The sequence below is a fragment of the Micrasema longulum genome, unplaced genomic scaffold (genome assembly GCF_059751315.1).
Source record: "Micrasema longulum isolate JH-2025_06_02 unplaced genomic scaffold, ASM5975131v1 h1tg000280l, whole genome shotgun sequence".
NCBI lineage: Eukaryota > Metazoa > Arthropoda > Insecta > Trichoptera > Brachycentridae > Micrasema > Micrasema longulum.
The window spans coordinates 1,120,979-1,141,046 of NW_028277484.1; the positions used below are offsets into that span (position 1 = coordinate 1,120,979).

General features: G+C 33.2%; 1 protein-coding gene across 1 annotated transcript in view; it reads left to right on the forward strand.

The window, feature by feature from the left end:
* The window catches only part of ds (dachsous cadherin-related 1), a 452,538-nt gene that overhangs the window by 15,023 nt on the left and 417,447 nt on the right, over positions 1-20,068 (forward strand). The gene's annotated exons all lie outside the window — the stretch shown is intronic.

Consider the following 20,068-nt stretch of genomic DNA (forward strand, 5'->3'; position numbering starts at 1 on the left):
ACAGCCGGCGCTAAGTGCTCACTGTTCAGTTGTCACGGTATATTTCCATTCACACCGTGTCAAGTTTTTTGACAGGATGCTTCCTTTAGTTGCTTGACACAAAGATAGAAGATTTGAAATTATTTACAAATTTGCATTTTAGAGAAAACCAACCACTGTATCTTTTGAGTACACGTAGGTATGCTAAGGCGGTGGAAAAACATAACATTATATACACAGGTGCCGAAATAAATGAAATTTTTTTTTTGGTTAAACTTCCTACTTCATGAACTTAGATTCGTTAAAGTAGTTTACTCGCGAATGACCTCGATTTATTAGTTCGTATGAGTAACGTATATTAATAAAACTAGGTATACTATCTATAGTTTCTTTCAATATTCCAATCCACTGCTGTTGATATGTACCTAAAGAACCAATCTGATAACGAAACTATATAGATCGATGCAAGTCCGCAAGAAATGGATAGCCATAGTGACTATTAAACGTAATTAATCAAGGGTTTTGAGCGTTGAATTTATTTAATATTCTGACTGGTAAAACTAGAAATTGAAAAAAGGATAATTAGATTCTACAACTTCCGGCCATTGCCATCATATTTCAGCAGATTATTTCATACAAAACGGTGATTTTTGGTTGATATTTAAAATGTAAAATAGGTCGCATTTTGTTTTGCTTTCGGCAGCGTTGTTTCTTCGGGCGTCCGTCTTCGGTGATGCAGTGACGTGGCAGAGAATTCGAACATCGGACCAAAGAATGAATCGCAAATTACAATCTTAATTGAAAATTAAACACGCGGATGTGTGCCCGCTCCTTCTCTCTTCCCCCCTCCCCTCGCCCCACCCGCACCCCACACGTCGCAGTAAATTGTTCGGCTGACGTTTCTCATGTATTGCTCGGTACATTCATTACAGAGTCATGCGTATAAAACCTTTTGTGAGGCATCCAAAGGAGACTTCGATATTCGGTAAAAGTTCCCCATTCAATATTATCATTTATTTTTTACGTTGAATCCAAAGGAAACTTAAGTCATTTGTTGCATTTTAAACTACGTGAAAAGGACCCATATCCAATTAGGCCATTTAATATGTTAGGTAATAATCCTTAAACGAGTCAACGCCAATTTCTTTCGTTGTTCCATTAAGTAGAATTGCAATCAATTTTTTTAAACTTATTAGTATTCCGTAATACAAAAATAAATATATTAAAAAGTATATTGTTCAAATTGAGAACCGATATTACTGAAAAATACAACATTTAATGGGATTATCCCAATCGATAATTCCATTTCAAAATAATAATCCGCCGATAACAATATTTGATGGATGACGTCATTCGAATTTCGTTTATCTCATTATTTCTATGATATCTGGTTGTACGTAGGTTTAGCCGACAGTTGCTCGTGCATGGTGAGTTCCCGCACTATGGGGTGGAGTACACTGCGGGCAGTGAGTACTCGGTACATAAATCAAGAACAAATTTCATTCTAGTACCCACACTGTGTGGGTGACTATCTCAATCGAGGATCTATTTAATTCTATCTCCCGCGAGATCTTGTCTCTACCGCTGTAGCCTCTTCCCCGTCAGTTACCTTTGTCAATTCCTCCCCAACGTAGCTCGAGATTAGCTATTTTCTTGCTCAATGTGCAAGAAACCCCTTCCAGCTATGCAGTGCCTATTTGACACTCACAACTCGTGGCTTCCAATCCATGTAACACGGGAGCGAATAGACAGTCTTCAGGACAAAATGGATAGACAGTACAGACAAGTTATCCAACAAACTTAGCCTAGAGCGAAGTTTAATATTGCGATATGGATGTGTCGTTAATAAATAAAAAGTAAGTTTATTTGCATTAGCTGTAACACACAGTTTGGGTTGTTACCGAGAAGGCGGCTCAGAAAGTAACGTATTGCTAATTGGTAACTGTCTGAATGGTTGCAACCGGAAAAAATGAGCGACTGCTCGCCGATGTATTGATTTTCTCGTACGTTTTGTTATAACAGTCGTGGTTTTGGTTGTACAGGTCATTTTTGTTGTACAGGTCATTTTTGTTTGTAAATTTATTACCAAAACTATCGATGCTTAATTATTATTCGCGAACAATTATTTTTAATGCTTTATCGGCGATCGGTGACACAAAACGCGGAAGAATTAAGCGTGACCCTCCCACTTTATATAGAGAAAGTAACGAGCGTTCAAGTCCTGTATTCCAATTTTCGATTTGTAACCTACGAGTCCGCAGTTTGTACTTTGTACCTATAGGTGTAATAATCACGAAACATTCCCAGAGCCGTTAACTGCGGTAAATTCTCATATCAACATCAGCAAGTGCGGAAGATTTAGCTATAGCCGCCCACCATAAGAGAAAGCCGTTTGACACCTCGCACCATTACTCAACTGTGTATCGAGAAATAGATGAAAACCACACTCAATCTACTCTCAAGTTACATTTCATACGCTATTTCTGCCAACTAGTACAACAGTGGAGCACACACCTAGGCCAAAGGTGAAGATCCATCATACCAAGACAGTAACTTGTCAGTCTAATTATTTTACCTTATCGACTGACTTCAAACAATTATTTCAAAATGGTTAATCTTTAAACATTAATGGTTCCTTACCTGAGCATTATCTAAACCTACTAAAATAGTGAATAGTCATTGGTAGATCAATTGCTGCGCATCTTGGCCATTATTTATTCCATGAAGCAAGGATGTCTCGTGTGTTAGATGTCAGTCCAGGGAAACTATAAAATGTGACGGTAAAAAATACCCTTTGAAATGTTTAATGGTATAACATCTAGGGCTAAGTCCTTTTGGAAGATTAAGATAGGATTTGCAGCATTTGTGGCTAAACCAATCGCAGAAACATGATTTAAAAACTACCTTTTGGTATAGAGGTGCACTACATATATAAAAAAACTGCATCCTGATAAGAGGTCTAGGAATCTTCATAAAACGTAAAAGCGTGCATCCTACCGTTAGGTTGCAAAGTACTTATCTGGATGATCTATCGTCAAATAAAGTAGATAGCAAAATATATGGATTCAAAATATTGCAAATGTTTCGTGTCGTTAATGATCAAAATTGACCTAGGGATCTCATACATAGTAGTCAATGCAAATAAGCAGAATGTAAATGACAAATTTATTTGTTTACATCATATTTAAGGTGAGACTAAAGAAATTTTCCTTTTAATACATTCATATTGTATCTTAATAGCGTTAACAGACTTTAACAAATATTTAATCCTCGTAATAATTCAACCAGTCAATGACAGGTCATAAACCCTGTAGATGCCTCGACTTGTATATTACCTTCTCTAAAATGTTCTTCATCTCTGTCGTAAAATGTTAATATTAACAGCTCCCCGGGGAGTTAAATCCAGTCCTTGTCTACCAAAATTTGGACAAACTCAAAATATTGTTGAACGATGCGGTTACATTTTATTTTAAAATCCGATACTCATCTCTATTCAGCCCAATATAAAACGATGTTTTCAACAGAGCGCCATGTTTTTAGAATAATATAAACAATGCATAAAAAAACAAGTATAAAATGTAGCTATATAGAAAGGGTGTTGATCCTTAAGAGATTCTAAGAAAAAGGTCCGCGGACTGAGAAAATAAAAAGAAATCCATTTGTTGTGTCATCACTGGTGTAAGAATTCAATATACGGGTGCGCTATTGTTCGTACAAATATTTATTTGCTTTATAAATCTCTTCCACACATTTTTTGTAAACTCATAGGTATGGTGATAGTGAATTCATTTGTTGATCCTAATGTTTGGAGTGAAGTATGGAATTAAAAAAACAAGGGTTAAAGTCGGCTGAAAGCTAATAATAGGAAACGAGGAACACCGATTAAGACATGGCATGATTTAATTGAACAAGTTAGCATGTAGGTATTTAAAAACGATCAGTTAATCGGCGTGTGATGCAGGGCAAACTAGGTATGTAAAGACAGAGTAATAAGGCGTTCTGTTTTCTCCGTCTACCGCGTTATTGAATTATTTGTAAATTCATTTTCTTGAGAGTAAGTTGTAAGTAAAATATTGTACAGGAAGTTAAGCACTCGTATGATAGAATCATTTTTAATAATATCAGAACCCGTTTTAAGAAATACATTACCATTAATTAATTATCTTTATTTTATTTATTTATTTTATAAATTTATCGCATAAATAAGTATACATGGTTAATACCAGGGAATCTATATAAAACTAGTGGATAAGAAAATTAATACGGAGCGTCCTCTGGTTAGGATAGTCTCCTTCTAACATGGCTCAGCCTGTTCTAAGATGGCGTTTTTTTTATGTTTTAAAGTATTAGCACTTAGTTCTATACTAATATAATATTTACAAAAAAAAAACAAAAACTACTCATTATCAATAATTGATATGACACAGCGACAAAGATTTCAACTGTATTTGTATTACGCAATAATTAAGAATAATCATCATCATTGTCTATCCACACCCGGTGGTGCATTGGGCACTGTGTTGGAAATTGCAGCGTATCTTGGTCATTTGATACTTAAACAAAAAAGATTATCAATATTGTGCCTTCGATCCTGTCCAGGGACTATAAAATATAATATATAATTTTTAGGTTTTCAATTTCATTAAATATTGGTTTAAATGAACTACGTAAGTAACGAGCGATTTAATATTCAATGAAGAAAAGATCTGAATAAAAATCAAAAGCTAAAATACGTCAAAATATTTGACCTCAACGACAATATATTATATGCCTATTCCCCGTTTCGTGATTGGTAAATAGAATAGTCAATTTGTTCATAGCCGTTGCAGCTTCGAGATTTTATCTGCATTGAATTTTTAATCTTTACTACTATGACTTTACAATCATTCAGTTTTAAGAGTATAGTCTCATAACGGATAAAATAAGGTTTTATTAAACAATTTAATTGTATCAGTGTTTTAGTCGTGAAAAGATCCAAGTGAAAAAATACCGAATAATTATTTTGTACTTTTATTATATCCGGTGGTGATTATTTCCGAAAAGTTTTCAGCCTTGCTCCAATGTCGATTCAGCGACGAAAAGATAAATTAAAAGGCATATTTCTCAAAATTATGACGGTATGTTTATTTATAAATATATTTCTAATTCGTTTGGTGCGGAAAATCACAAAATTAATGCTTTTAATTATACTAGGATTTTATTGACCGATTACTTCTATTTTATATTCAATCTAAATATGAAAACCGAATGTTTAGTGAAGTCGTACGTCTGATACGAGCTTTAAACAAACGTTTAAAAAAATTCGTTATATTTATAAAATATTGAAACCTTTTTAAAACGTTTTTTTAAACATAATATTCTGGTTTTATTATATTATTTTACTAGTTATTACAATGGACATATGATGAATGAAATTTATGCAGCTATTTGATTACATTATGGCTACATAATACCAATAAATATTTTATAAAGGTCTAATTCTCGATTTTAAATTTGAAAAGGGGTACCTACAAACTTTTTGAAATTAACAAAATGTAATCGTTATATGAAGTACACGATATTTGTAACTATGCTTCAACTAAATTTTTGAAGTGTTAATGTATTTAATTCATGCAATCTGATTTATTTTTATATAATTATAAATAATTTATATTGTTATCAGAAAAAACGCGACACATTTACATGTGTCGCGTTTTTTTTCAAAAGCTATGTGATATTTTTCTGTAAATATGCAAAAGTAATCGTTTTGAAATTCTAGTGAGCACTCAGTTCTTAAAATGTGAAATCCATCCGTGTACAGGTGCATTGAATTTTCTTTATCGAGTCTTCAAACCAAATAATTGATTCCACGTCCGATTAGATCTCACGTTCTGGGTGGTTGAGGCTCCGGCCTATAGAATGCTATCATTGTCCACTCGACCCGAGTTTTTGCGACTTTTAATATGACAAGTCGCTATTCTTGAATGTGTTTGAAAGGTCAAGTATCTATGTAAACGATATTCTAGATGTTGAATTTAGTTCCTTAATATGCATAATTAAATTAAATAATAAACCAACAGTAGCCGATCATCGATCAATATCTAAACGACACTTTGTTTGAATTTTTTTCCGTATATCTCTAATGCTTGCTTTGAATCAATGTAGCGGAGGTTCTTGTTTTGACATTATAAATATGTGTCTGTAAATCGCGCTATGCGATATATAAGATATTATTTGCAAAATACAAATTTATATATCGGCATTAAACTAAATAAATTTATGAATTCTTTTATAAATTATTTAGATATTCATGAAGCTAACGTCAGTAAAAAAATTCATTACCGTTTTCAAAAAGAAACCTTACTAAAAAAGGAAAATAAATTGTCTATTTATTATATTAAATTTTTGATAAATTCAAATATATTAAACTTAATTATATCGCATTGTATTACATAAAAAATGCATTTGATTACGTTGCATTACATGACATTACGTTACATTACATTTCGTTACTCTACATTACATTATGTCAGGTATAGTTACAATACCTATACATTAAAATGCATTCAATTATATTAATTTATATATATTTTTTATGTTTATTTTTTTATTTAGTTAGAAAACAAAATCGTTAATTAAACACCTATTAAATTTATTTATAAATTATATAATACAGCAAAATGACAATGTATTCGAGAGATATTGTATAATAATATTCCCAAGGAGTTATGGGAAAAACTAATTTAAAAACCGTTTTCACGTGGACAATGAAATAGTTATTTGTCCAGGACTCGACCATTGTCCACGTGTAAACAGCGATTTGTAGGAAAAAAATTGTCCTGTGACATCTCCACCGAGATACACGGGCAGGCTATCTCCGCGGAACAATGATTACCCTCACCACCGCGCGCGCCGCCGGCGGCCGCATTGTCCTTGTGTGTGCACGCACGGACGGGACCTTGTGACGATAGCAGTTTGCTCGACGTGAACGTGTCACTCTTGCACATTTTTTCTGCCGAAAATGAAGACAGATTTTTTGTTTATGATTTACTTAATTCTTTAACAATTCGTATACATCTTGGTATAAAATAAATTATTTATTTCGTGAACTCGCTCGTAATAAACACCGTCGTGTTTCATTTTCGCAGCGCTCACGTGTGAACTGCGACAGAATTTTCGTATTGTCCCAGCGTTCTGTCCCGCGCTGTCGAGGCTGTTTACGGAGCTGGGACAAAAAAAATTGTCATATCTTTTGTATTGCCAGCACGAAAACGGCCCTTTAAGGACATGCATAATACAACAATATTTATTTATTGTCGTATTTACACTTTTAATTTATGAACAAAAAACAGAACAAAAATTAATTTATTATAAGGTTGTATTTTGGTAAAATTTTGTATTTAATTCTGAAATGACAATAACTAATATACAAAAAAAGCATTGAAAGCGAAATAATTAACTGATCCTAGATGCTATTTACCAAGTTCTTCTTCGCGGGTCACAATCTATGCGATTGGTTTGCTTCATGCATGGTCAGTCTCCACCCTTCTACATCCTCCGCTTGTCTCTTCAACTCGGCGTACCCACCACAACGCATGTCGGAGATAATCTGGTTCATGTGGCTTAAAACGGGGTCGTCCTCTGTAATTTGTGCCTTCGCATTTGTCCTCCGCAATCGTAAGAAGCAGGCCTGGGTGCCTTATGTTATGGCCCATCTATTTGGTTCGCTGTTGTGCAACTTTATTGAGCAACCATCTGGACTCCCCAGCCCTGTTTAATACCACGGTGTTCCCAACATGTTCCGACCGATGAATCCCCAACATGCGCCTGTAGCACCACATCGCAAACGCCTCCAGCCGCCCCCGTTCTGCCTGTCTGATAGTCCACGTTTCACTTCCATACAATAGTATGCTCCAGACCAGAGTTTTAATGAAGCTTTGACTTGTTTTCAAGCTTATACATATTATTAGATTAATAAATCTTAGATTTCTTATTGAATGCTATTCTTCCTCGTTTTATCCGGCTGACTATTTCTGATTTTGATCGATCATCCTGAGTAATTTTGCTGTCCAAATAACGAAATTTCTTTACTTGTTTAATATTTGTATCACCCCGTACAATGTTTGTTCTTCGTTCCTTCCTTCCTACGACGGTACATTTAGTTTTTTCTTGGTTTTTGGTCGTGTTATATTTTACTACAATATTTGAGTTTGTTCAAATGTTTGTAGACAAAACAGGGATGGAGAACGCCTTAAAGTACAGATATTATAAGAACAAATATTGTAATAAAACCAACTTCTCCACGAAGATGTTTAAACATTGGAAAATTGTTTTCAGGCGTTGCCTAGTATGTGAAATAATTCAGTCAGATGAATCTCTTCACAACAATAAAAGTTTCCGCTCTTTAACTTCACTAAAATCAACAAATAGAATAATTTAAGAAGTATGGATTTTCAAACATAGGCAAAATGGTGAATGTTGCACATTGTGTAAAGTGGCCACTCAAATCAGCCAATGACAGGTCATAAGCCCTGTAAATGCCTAGACTTCCATATTCCCTTCTTTAAGGTGTTCTCCATCCCTGCTGTAATTTGTTGGTGTTATATTTTGTTATCAATATAATTTCCTTTCTATTTAAGGCTTCATTCAGTTCATTTTCAGTATCGGCAATCATATAATATAATATATAGTTTGCATACCTTATCATGTTTATCTTCTGTCCTTCTGTTTTTTTTACCTCTGGCCAATTAACCGTATCTTCTCTTAGCTCGTCAGTGGCTTGCTGTATGTAACAATTAAACAGCTCTGTAGACATTGAACAGCCTTGTCTCACTCCTTGGCCAACTTTTGCTTCTGCACAACTCTCTCCACCATGCATTACCTCCATTCCATTCCGGTACAAGCTCCATATCGCTCTTATGTCCTTGTAATTCATTCCTATATTGTTTAGTATCTTAACAAGTGGTTTCCAGTCTATCAAAGCCTTTTTCTAGATCAATAAATACTATGTATGTATTTTTGTTGTTTCCGATTCTTTTCTCCTAGAGAATTCTCAAACACAATTCTGCATCTCTTGTACCCATTCCTCTCCTAAAGCAAAACTGATCTTTCGAGAGCAAACTATCAATGTTTTTTTCTGCTCTTTTCATTATGATATTGGTCAAAATTTAAGATGCTTTATGATATTTGTCAATATCTTAGATGCTGGTTATTTTCCATAATGAATACAGTAAAATATTACCCTATACTTATACCATAATATTTCACTTATTTTTTACTCTTTATTCATATGTATATGTATTATTGATTCGTATTTTCGTTTAATGTGAAAGGCATTCATCTATTGGCTTGCTTCCTAAAAAATGCTCCCATTTCGGTATATATCAGGATATTACAATTAAACAAAGAGTACCCTATCAAACAAAACAAAATATGAAAGTCAATACTAAAACAACGTGTTCATATTTTCCTTTTGTGGATAGATTTCAAAGAAAACCACCAATCAAATGTTGAATTATAGCATTGTTGAATGTTTCGTTCGATAGAAATTCATATCTTTAATCTTTCAATGGTCGACTAAGAGCTTCATAATAGTCATAAATAATGACAACACCTGTTTGTTATTAAATAATAATTCATTCGCCATGTTATGCAAGCATTATTGTCAAACTGCATTATAATTTGCGATTGTTTTTTACAAGTACATTTAACTGTAGGCGGTTTCAGACAGTGTGATCCATTGTACATTACAATCTATAGGTCTGCCAGCCGCAGCTCCAGTATGAATCATAATCGGAATAAATAATCATAAAATGATAAAGTGCTTCGTTGAACTTATGTCATGTTCATGTATTAGAAAATAACAGACTGCGTGGCATTTTATTTATAAATTCAATTTAAAACTTACGCTGGTAGAACTACTTTACTATTCTACCCACACATTTTATGTCGACTTATTCAAATAAAAAAAAACTCTTATTCCTAGACTAATTAAGATATAAATATCTGAGGAAATTTTATTTATTTATTCTATTTAGAAAACACAGTCGTTTATATACATATAAAAATATAAAATGCATTGAAATAAAAAAAAGACCAACCAGTTTTCATAACCCAATAAAAATAACTGAAATGAATTCTAAAATGAAAAATAATATCGTATTAACGTTATCAATGGAGTTAATTATTTAGAACAAATCCCGAATGCAGACTCTGTGCCATACATATATGCATATATGTACATACATTTAAATACATATACATACATGCATATAAACAAACATATACACATACTGTATATTGTACAACTTGTTAGGGGAGACGGGTCTGTACTATATTATTACTATAAATTGTAGTGTATTATTCGTTTATGGGTAAAATGATTGATGTTACAAAATGCGTTTTAGAATAATTTTTTTTATTCTTATGATTAACTCAAATATTTCGGTTTTCTGGGCCATATTCAACGAGTTATAAATAACTCACAATTAGAAAATGGGAATCAGTTGGGGTGGAGTGGGGTTCGAGCCTCGGAGCTTTGAGCTGTGAGTCGAGACACTAGCCACGGGACCACAACCCGATTTATTGAGACTCAATGGGACTAAGGTCCTGTGTTGAGTTGGGACGAACAATATACTACTTTTTTTGTAATACTACAGTACAACAATAAAATACTACCATTATAATAACACATATGAATTTTAACAAAATATTGTGTATCAATAACACTTAAGCTTTTAATGGATTTGGTTTTTTTACTGACATTTCTTGGTAAAAACTGCGTTTTAATTATAATATTAAAAATACGTATATAATTTTATTCCACTTTTATTTGTAAATTTTACCAGTGTCGTCCCTAGTCTGAGAATGTCGGTCACGACGAAACCTGGTCTCTGGTGAAATTATAAATAAAAGAGGAATTAAATAAAACTATGTACGTATTTTTAATTTCTCCGTTTTGGATCGTTATTAATTAGAATTCACCCGTGTTTGAATGATGCGACCACTTACACTACTTACAAAATGGATGTTATATATTAAAAGTGGCTTTATGTAGAGTTCTGATTCAGTTTCTAACAAAAGTCAATAAACCCATCTTCTCGCCAGCTGTTTACATTTATTCGATTTAATTAAATCACCGGATAATGTTTACCCGCCATCAAATATGTTGACACATCATGGTCCTCGGCCCAGGGGTGACTGTATCTTTTACACAAGGCTTAAACAATTTCTTGTTTATTCATATGGCAATTAAAAATTAAATCATTGTAAAATTGTATTATTTTACATGAGTTGCTAATGCATTTTAGTTTTAAGTTTTGATTATAACTCTTGTTCATTACACGTATTCATTTAAATCCCTTTAATTAAGCAAAAAACAAAATGTGCTGCTGTCGTTTACTTTTGGTTTCCATTTTATTTCACGTTTACATGCATTTTATAATCAACTGCTTTGATTAAAAGTATTTTAAAAATATTTCAGGCATATAAATGTACATTTAAAAAAGTAAAAATCGCTTAAGTCTTATACAAACAAAAATGGGAATTTCACAAATTAAAACGATAATATTTACAACATATAGGCACATTTCATTAACAGTTAGCGATAGGAGGAAAAAAGAGTTATCTTCAATTGTCTATAAAGTAAAGTGTACTTTTTAGTATGAAAACTTGAAGTATTCTTCGTCTGTTACCTGTAACTTAACATATTAAAAAAAAAAGTTTAATTTTTTATATAGAAAACTCAATTTTACTTTATAGACAATTGAAGATAAATATGTCTACTTCCCATGGCATCGTTATAGTGTCAAGTAATAATTTATGTTGTAGTGCTTAAAGTATCTCAAGTAAACTGATAGATTGTTTCATCTTTAAATTCCTAAGCAACATTTAATCTAATTATTGTAAAATATCTTGAAATCTGCATTCGTTTACTTAAATATCTATATCAATCAACACTGAGAGCATAAATTATCAAAATTAATTAGTAGTGCTTTGCAGGCCCATAAAAATATTACAACGTACCATAGTAAATACGTACTTCGGAACGTGTAAAAATACTTCAGTTAACATTTTAAATTAATATGATTTTTCTCTATCAAACGAAATTTAAATAAATTCGCAGTTATCTTTTAAAAATTAAGAATAGTTTATTTATTTATTTATTGTATATGAAATATCCCTAAATGGCACTGTCGATGTGTTCCTACAGCAAAAGCAAGCATTCAAGAAGCGTGCGGTGTTATCACTCTTGTCTTAAAAAGGTGACATTCTTGCCATGTCTGGCTAGATGATGCTACTACCACACCTGTAATATGATACAGTTTTTAAGATTTTTTGGGTTTAAGTTCAACCAACGCATCTTTATATCTTTAATACCAATCCACGAGGGCTTCGTAACCCCGTCGATTGGCTCTAAAAATAATTTTTGAAAATTCGAAATCACAAAAAAGGCATTTTAAAAATTGAGATCAACTATTGTTAGTAATATTATCAGAGTAAACTATCAACAACCTGTATATTTCACAAAGAAGAATTCTAGGCAATAAAGTGAATAATTAAATCGGGTAGTAATGTTTGACTCGCATTATTCCGAAATGTTTTATTTAATAAGAACACATGTAGAGAGTGGTCAAGTTGTGGTCTGGGAAGCGTAAATCGACTTTTATTTTGATTGTTGCACATCAATTATATTGAATTTACGATCCCATGAAAATGAGCCTCCTGAAGATATTTTAGGAATGAAATCGTGTAGCGATAAAATTGCCTGGCTCATAAGGTCATCTAAAATAAGACAAGTATAACTTTGAATTCTCTGTTTTTTGTTAACCTAAAGTTTACGACCAAAAACAATAGTAAAAATGAACTGCATAAATCTGTAAACACACTTAAATAACATGCATAGTTTTTTTTCTGAATTTCATCAGGTTAATCCAACTATTTACATCAGTAATTTGTATACATTCGTCTTATTGTTTATATTTATGCATTCAATATTACAGAAAAAATCGAAAAATATCAGTGGTGATGATCATTTTTATTGTGCCAAGTATTTAATGTGATAAATAATTTAAACGAAGTCAGAAATCAAACATGTGATTTATCACTTTATTTTTCGGTTTGTGTAAATGTATTATTTAGGCGTTTTGTTTTCCTCCGTATTTTTTTTAAATACACATCATTTAAAAAAATGTTTTTCAGACTTATGCTAATAGAAGACATAGATTTATATAAATTACTAATATAAGTCGTTGATTGTAAAATAAAAAGAAAATTATGTACTTATATTATAATAATTTAAAACTAAAGATCTTATTTCCTCTCAAAATTTGTTTGTCTTCGTGAAATTTGATCCGGACCAAACCTGATATGAATTGACATAATAAATACGCAGGCTTTAACGTAGAAAATCCATTAAGTTGTACGTCAATGTTCCTACATTTTATTCTACGCACCGCCCTATCAAATATATCGGAGATAAGATTATCTCGAGATGAAATAAATTCCGATTAAAAATAATTTTCCGATCATATTATAGTTCGCATTTCCGCTCAAATCGATGTTTACCTATAATATTTTTGTGAGATAGAGAGGGAATAGTAGGCGCGTTGACTTTAACAGCCAGTGGAGGCAATTTTCTTCCATGTTTATTTACTTGGCAATGACGATGTAACCGAACGCTGTGTGAGATCAGAAGGCATAATTGGCACAGTTCTAGACCTTTATGCCGCGGAGAATAGTGATTAACGATTATACGCTTTCCAAACGTTTCTCTATTCATTATTTACTTTGTTCTTACAGGGAACATTCTTAGCCTATACTACACAGCAAGCTACGTAACTTTCGATCGTTTCAAATTCATATTTTATTTATACATTCAAAATATTAATACCGCAATGACACACATACTCTTGCTTTAAATAATTTGAAAACAAATTTTTTATTTTATTTCGTTTGAATATTTACCACTTACAATGTTTAATTAGGCATAAATATGGCCTAATATTTGAATGTATTCTTTTTTAGCAGCGTCACTTTGTTATTTTAATAAAAAAAACATTATTTCCAAACTCATGTACTTTTTTTTCTCGAACTTCCGTCATATTGTTTATGCGCAATGGCCGCAATGTAAATTCATATTGACGAAGTCTTACTTTAAATGGTACAACTGTAAACTTACTGATGTTTATATCGAGTAAACATTGAATTCAGACCTTGAAATTATTTCAATGAACGCAAGCGATAAATCGCATGGTCCGAGAACATTACACGATAATGCAGAAATGTAACAAGTGTAAGGCAAAGAAGGCCTTTCACTAAGATTTATGTGCGAAACGAAAGAAAGTGTGATGGCGGCAAAAGCTTCCAACACGCAGCTGATTCCAACGGGTAACGAGGTGGACACAATATTCATTACTACGGCTGTTAATGCTTCACGCGTGATGATTGTTTGTTCCGCTTTGGTGTGTCGAGGGAAAAAGTATCGCTTTTTCATCTTGCTAACAAAATAGTAAAATGTTCGAGGCATTCTCGCCTTAGGTGTTACGCGAGACTATTCCATATTACGGTCAGTACCCGTGTTCGTATTATCAACAGCAATACACACTGGCCGCGTAGATTTATGACAAACTGGTTGCATCTTGCATCCTCTCTACTCTCTAGCTGCGGCTCTGAATTCTGGCGTGCTCTCCTTCACTTACCAGTCTGTAGAAGAAAAACGTATTCCACTGTGAAAGTAAAATCACGACCCTTCACAGAAATCCTCGAGACACGCGTGAAACGACTTTCCACGTCCTCTCGTAAAACCGTCTTTTTTATCCGAATATGTCAGTTCTTTAGTCTGGTAGTGAGGACAATCATTTCGCATGATCCTTGCCGCGCCAATACATTTATGACGTGAGCGGCAAGAAGAAGCCACTGATGAAAAAGTAAATTGTCTTCTAACCGCGCGTTCATGTTACAGGAATAGATCCGAAATATTTTTCCATCAATACCGTCTAAATTTCCCTTGACTGACTAAACGAAGATACAACTCGCTGCTCCAGCCGTGGAATCGATACGTTAATTTTATTTCTTATGCTGGAAAGTGGTCGACGTTTATTTTATTTATCGGTTCCACAAGAATGTACTTTTTCTTTATTTGCTTTGTTGAGGTATTTCAAAAATAACATTTTATTTTGATATAAAACGTTAAATTATCTAAAATTTTGAATTGTGCGCTATCAATTTATCTCCCTACATCTTTTTATTCGATACCATTTGAGATTTATAGCAACGTAACTAATTATTTTAGGTGTTTTTAAAGCATATTAAAAGCCACATCATTGCTGAATTTAAACAGTATGTAGGTATAAAAAAATAAAGAAAAAAAAAATGTTGACTTTATTGAACATTTGTTGTGGACGGATCTTCGCCCCGATTCGTCTATTTTCTCAGTTTCGTCATCACGCCGTATCGGTCTGACTCATTAGTCAGACACACAGACGGTACCGAAGATCGAAACACCCAAATGTAACCAAGCAACAGGCTCGGGTTATCGCGGTCCAGTCGCTAGCTCTAATGTATTAATATTTGGACATCGTAACTTCGGTATAATTTTTACATTATCATCAGTGCATTCCACGGCATATGTTTCCGCGTGAGACCGGCTTTAAATGCCATCAGATCGAATTAAAAACATTGTGGTCGAGTTGTAAAAAGAAACGAATGAGTGGATAGAACAAGAAATGAATTGTAACAAATTCGAGATGTCTTTGCAAGTCGGTCAAAATCTGATAGGTGAAACGTTTGAGGACTTAGCTGAAAGTGCGGTCAATCAATTGAGTGCTTTTGAATTCGCCGAAATCTCGGTGGGATAGTAATATAGTACAAGTTTATCGTTAAATATTGGACATAATTAAATCGTGACGCCGGGAATGCGAGGTGGTTGTCTGTTCCTTAAACACAAGCTTAACTTGCAATCCGCACAGCAGATTACGAAGGATTTTTTAAAAATCACACCAAATTTGAGTATTTTATTGAGTGATAGTTAGGTATCGGGTAAGCTACAACTCGTTTCTTGGAAAAGTTGAATGTACATATATAAAATTAACTTCTTCTCGTCATATTTGTTTGTTACAGACTTGTTACGAGCTCTATCTGCGAGCTGGTTAATCCCAACCATAGCAGAGGCGGTTCCTTAGTATAAGCATAAGTGCAGTGCACTGCCAAGTAAAAATTTTAAGCAAATAAATAGGTAATTTTATTGATAGTAAAACTATGTTATAGGTACAAAGAAACCGGGATTCGTTGTAATATTATACTCTTAAACATCATACTATTCAATACTAGCGCCAAAAGATCTAGCAAAATCGACTCTAGCGGACGATTTTCTCATCTTGTCTACGCACGCGCAATCGTCCCAGTGCACAATCCTACCCATATGAAATATACCATATCTCCCCAAATCGTCATTTAAGCGAGACAGACTACGCTTCATACCGATGAATTGTGCGTTAGAGGGAGAAGATAATATACATATCCGGGCATGGCCAACGCACGCGCAGTTTTGAATTTTAAAGTTCGTTTGTAATGTCACTTTGAACATGCGTAATGACATGATATTAGTACGAATTTAGTAACCTATAACGTGCGTATTATGTTGGGCGCATTTAGCGTTTCTGGTTCCGATGCGCGGGCTATCATACTATTGCTCGCTTATCTCGCCAGACCTTTCATATTATTATAAAACTTAATATATATATGTTGAAAAAATGTAAAGAAATGTACTGCCAATGTTTTCAGTTAGGAGCCGCCAGTAATCCATAGTAACAAATCCAGTCGAACACGAGAGCCACTTCACCGCCCTGAAGTCCTTCCTTACCAATCAACGCTCAACTCTGAAAAAGGACGTCAAAATAAAAATAAATCATTAGTTTTGCAAAACAATTCAATTGTTTATGGATATTCAAATATGCACGAACGTTCGAGAAGGATATTATTGTGTACATTGTAAAATTATGACATCTCCACGGAAGTGGTTTATTACCACGAGCTTATAGGTTTCGCGGCGGTTTTAAGAGATAAATCATTATGACAGTCATCATCAAGGCAACACTTCAATCATCCCTTTTCATCTCTTGTCCGTTCCTGGATTTGTAACTGACCATGACAGATTGCCAATGCTGCATTGACTCCTAATTATTTGTTGCTGTATCGGATATGTATGAACCATAAGTTTACTTGATATAAACTCATTCTGACTGCACTTAGTCCTCTATCTTTTATTGTATAAAAAGAAGCTGCTACATAGAATTAAGTAAATCTTTTATATTGCAGCTATTGAATGTGAAGTCATAATGCAGTGAAAAATTCCCGAACCATTACCCTTGGAATCATAAAATTTCTGCTTTTTCTTACATCGATTTTATAAAATAAATCGCAACCTCTTTTCTCTCATGAGTCAAAATGTTTTCCCGAATTGAATTATTGCACTGATTGTTTTTTTATTTTATTGTTAAATACAAATCGTGTATTTCAAGTAAGTAGTCAATTGTGAATAGTTAATTGTTAAGCTATAATTTTTCTACACTTTTCCCCAGCATATTAACATTTACTACTTCTATAATATACGTATCAAAAATAATTTGCTTATTTAAATATTAAATATATATTACCTAAAAACGAAATCCATATATCGAATAATCACACGTATACCGCGAACCCATTTCATACAAATAAACTCTAAATGAAATAAATATAATAAACACTTATTTATTCATACATTTGTATAAACCACTTAAACTTTTGAGTTATACGTCGACCGGTTTCGAGGTTACTTCCTCATCATCAGGACTTGAACTAATTTGGAATTACTCGCGTTACTATTTATATTATGAAATATGGTAAGAAAAAAACAGAAGAATCAAAAGAAGACAGAGACATTTTACGACATGAAAAAATTATAATAATTATTATAAATACTAATTTACAACTTTATTTAAATAACTTCAATTTATCTGCGAGTACGTATGTGTGTATTTTGAAAATTAATGATTATTATTAATTTTTGTTACACCACAAAGGGCAAGGATGCCCAATTACAGTGGTGAATTACCTCACAGTACAGCCAGGCTTGAGAAATATCACTATTTTTTTTTTGTGTTCTCACCGGGAATCAAACCCGGAACCTTCCATGTGTGAGTCAAGCATCTTGACCACTACACCACGGAGGCTGCCAAATACTAATTATAAAATATTGAAGTTTGAAAGTGAAGATTCTTGATGGAAGTTCATTGTAATTTATTATAAATAAAAGACGAGTGATACTTTAATCCACAAATTTAGAATATCCAGTGTCCGGTTTCATCGCTTTCGCGACATCTTCGAGACTGGTAACTTTGTTAAAAAGTTTAACGTATTTGTACAAAATAGAGGTAAGGATAGATAATTCAAAATTATATGAAAGTAAATGAAATAAACTTATTTTTATCTTAAGGATCATTATCAAAAAAATTTCGGGTTAACTAATGAGTTGATAAAATGCTATTTTAAAGAGTTAAAGTATTTTATCTTTAGTGCCCCATGCTTCGTGAGTGTGATTTTTGTCAATTATGATTTCTGAAAACCCTTTGTTTTTCGTGTATGTGGGCACCGCCAAGGAGACTTATGTCCTCAGATGCGGTATGTGGTGGGCAAGCTGCCACTGCTACTAATTCTACCATCATCCATCATCATCAGAGGATGGACTGCCACACACGTCTATCCTGGCCTATATTCCTAGCTTCTTACACATTCATACATCTCGTCATACATGCCCTTCGGTTCTGTCTGCTTTTAACATGACCAGACTTAAGATTTTGGTTTATCTGATCATGCCACGTCTTCCTTGTTCGCCCTCGTCTCACGTAACGGTTCATTTTCGCCATATATACTTGTTTTACCATTCTTTCGTCGTCCATTCGTTCTGCACGACCAAACCATCTCAGAGACCCTTTCTTTATTTCCTGCAAGCTGTATTATACATATTTGCGTTTATGAAACAAATAAATAAATTTAATGGAAAGAAGGCAGTAATATATTTTTATGGCGTTAGTTCCAAATCATATTTAAATTAATTTATAGTGTATTGTAAATTCAGTGACATACCAGGTAGTTAAGTTGGTATGTTAACAAGTTGCAAATTGGAATAATGTATGAAGTTAGGAAGTACTGAATAGAAATTATTCTATCTGTAATAAGTGTAATTATTTCGGTGGATGGAATATTTTGCTGTGTGATTATTATGGAGCGAGATTTGCTGCAAAAAATAAACAAAGAGCAAATGTGCGTAGTGTGCAAGGAAACAGCACAAGAGTGACTGGCAGAAGTTGAGTTTTTTCCTCTGAATTTCAATCAATCTCTGTGGTCAAGTTAAGTGCTTCGTATATACACACACCGCTTCTTCGTAGGTAGTAATAGGTAATGGTATGCCTAGTACTTTAATGCAGCCCCCGCCGTTCATTTAATTGATATTTCAAATCCATTTTACTCTGTAATAATGAGCTTTATTGTGTCAGGACACGTAATTGCCATCAAAATCATCATTACTCATATAAATTATTAGGTTGTTTCGGTCTCAACGTTCGAAGGACTTTTAATTTAATGTAACAACATCAATAACAAATTGTATCGTACGGAAATGTGTGATTCCAAATCACGCTATGGATCATAAACTTTCCAATGTATTATAAAGTAGGATAAATATTTTGAACACATAAAAAACATGTTATCAATTTATTTATTTATTCATATTTTTCGCTTACCAACTATAATTAATAATAAAAATAATGTGACCCCACTGGGGTTTCCCGTGCCAAGGACACTTAACAATATACTTTTGAGAATGAACAAAGAAGACGACTAACTTTAAAAACAGAGATAATTAACACATATTCAGACAGTTTTAAAAACAAGGTATTTATGTACATATATATTTTTTATATTACAAAACATACAATGAAAATAACAAAAACCTAACATAAGCTATACACTTGTGGAGCAGTTGATTCAATATTGGTTTGGGCGAATGAGACAATCCATTTTACTTCTACCTAGCTCCACTATCCATTTTTTATAGCCTTTTTAAACATTC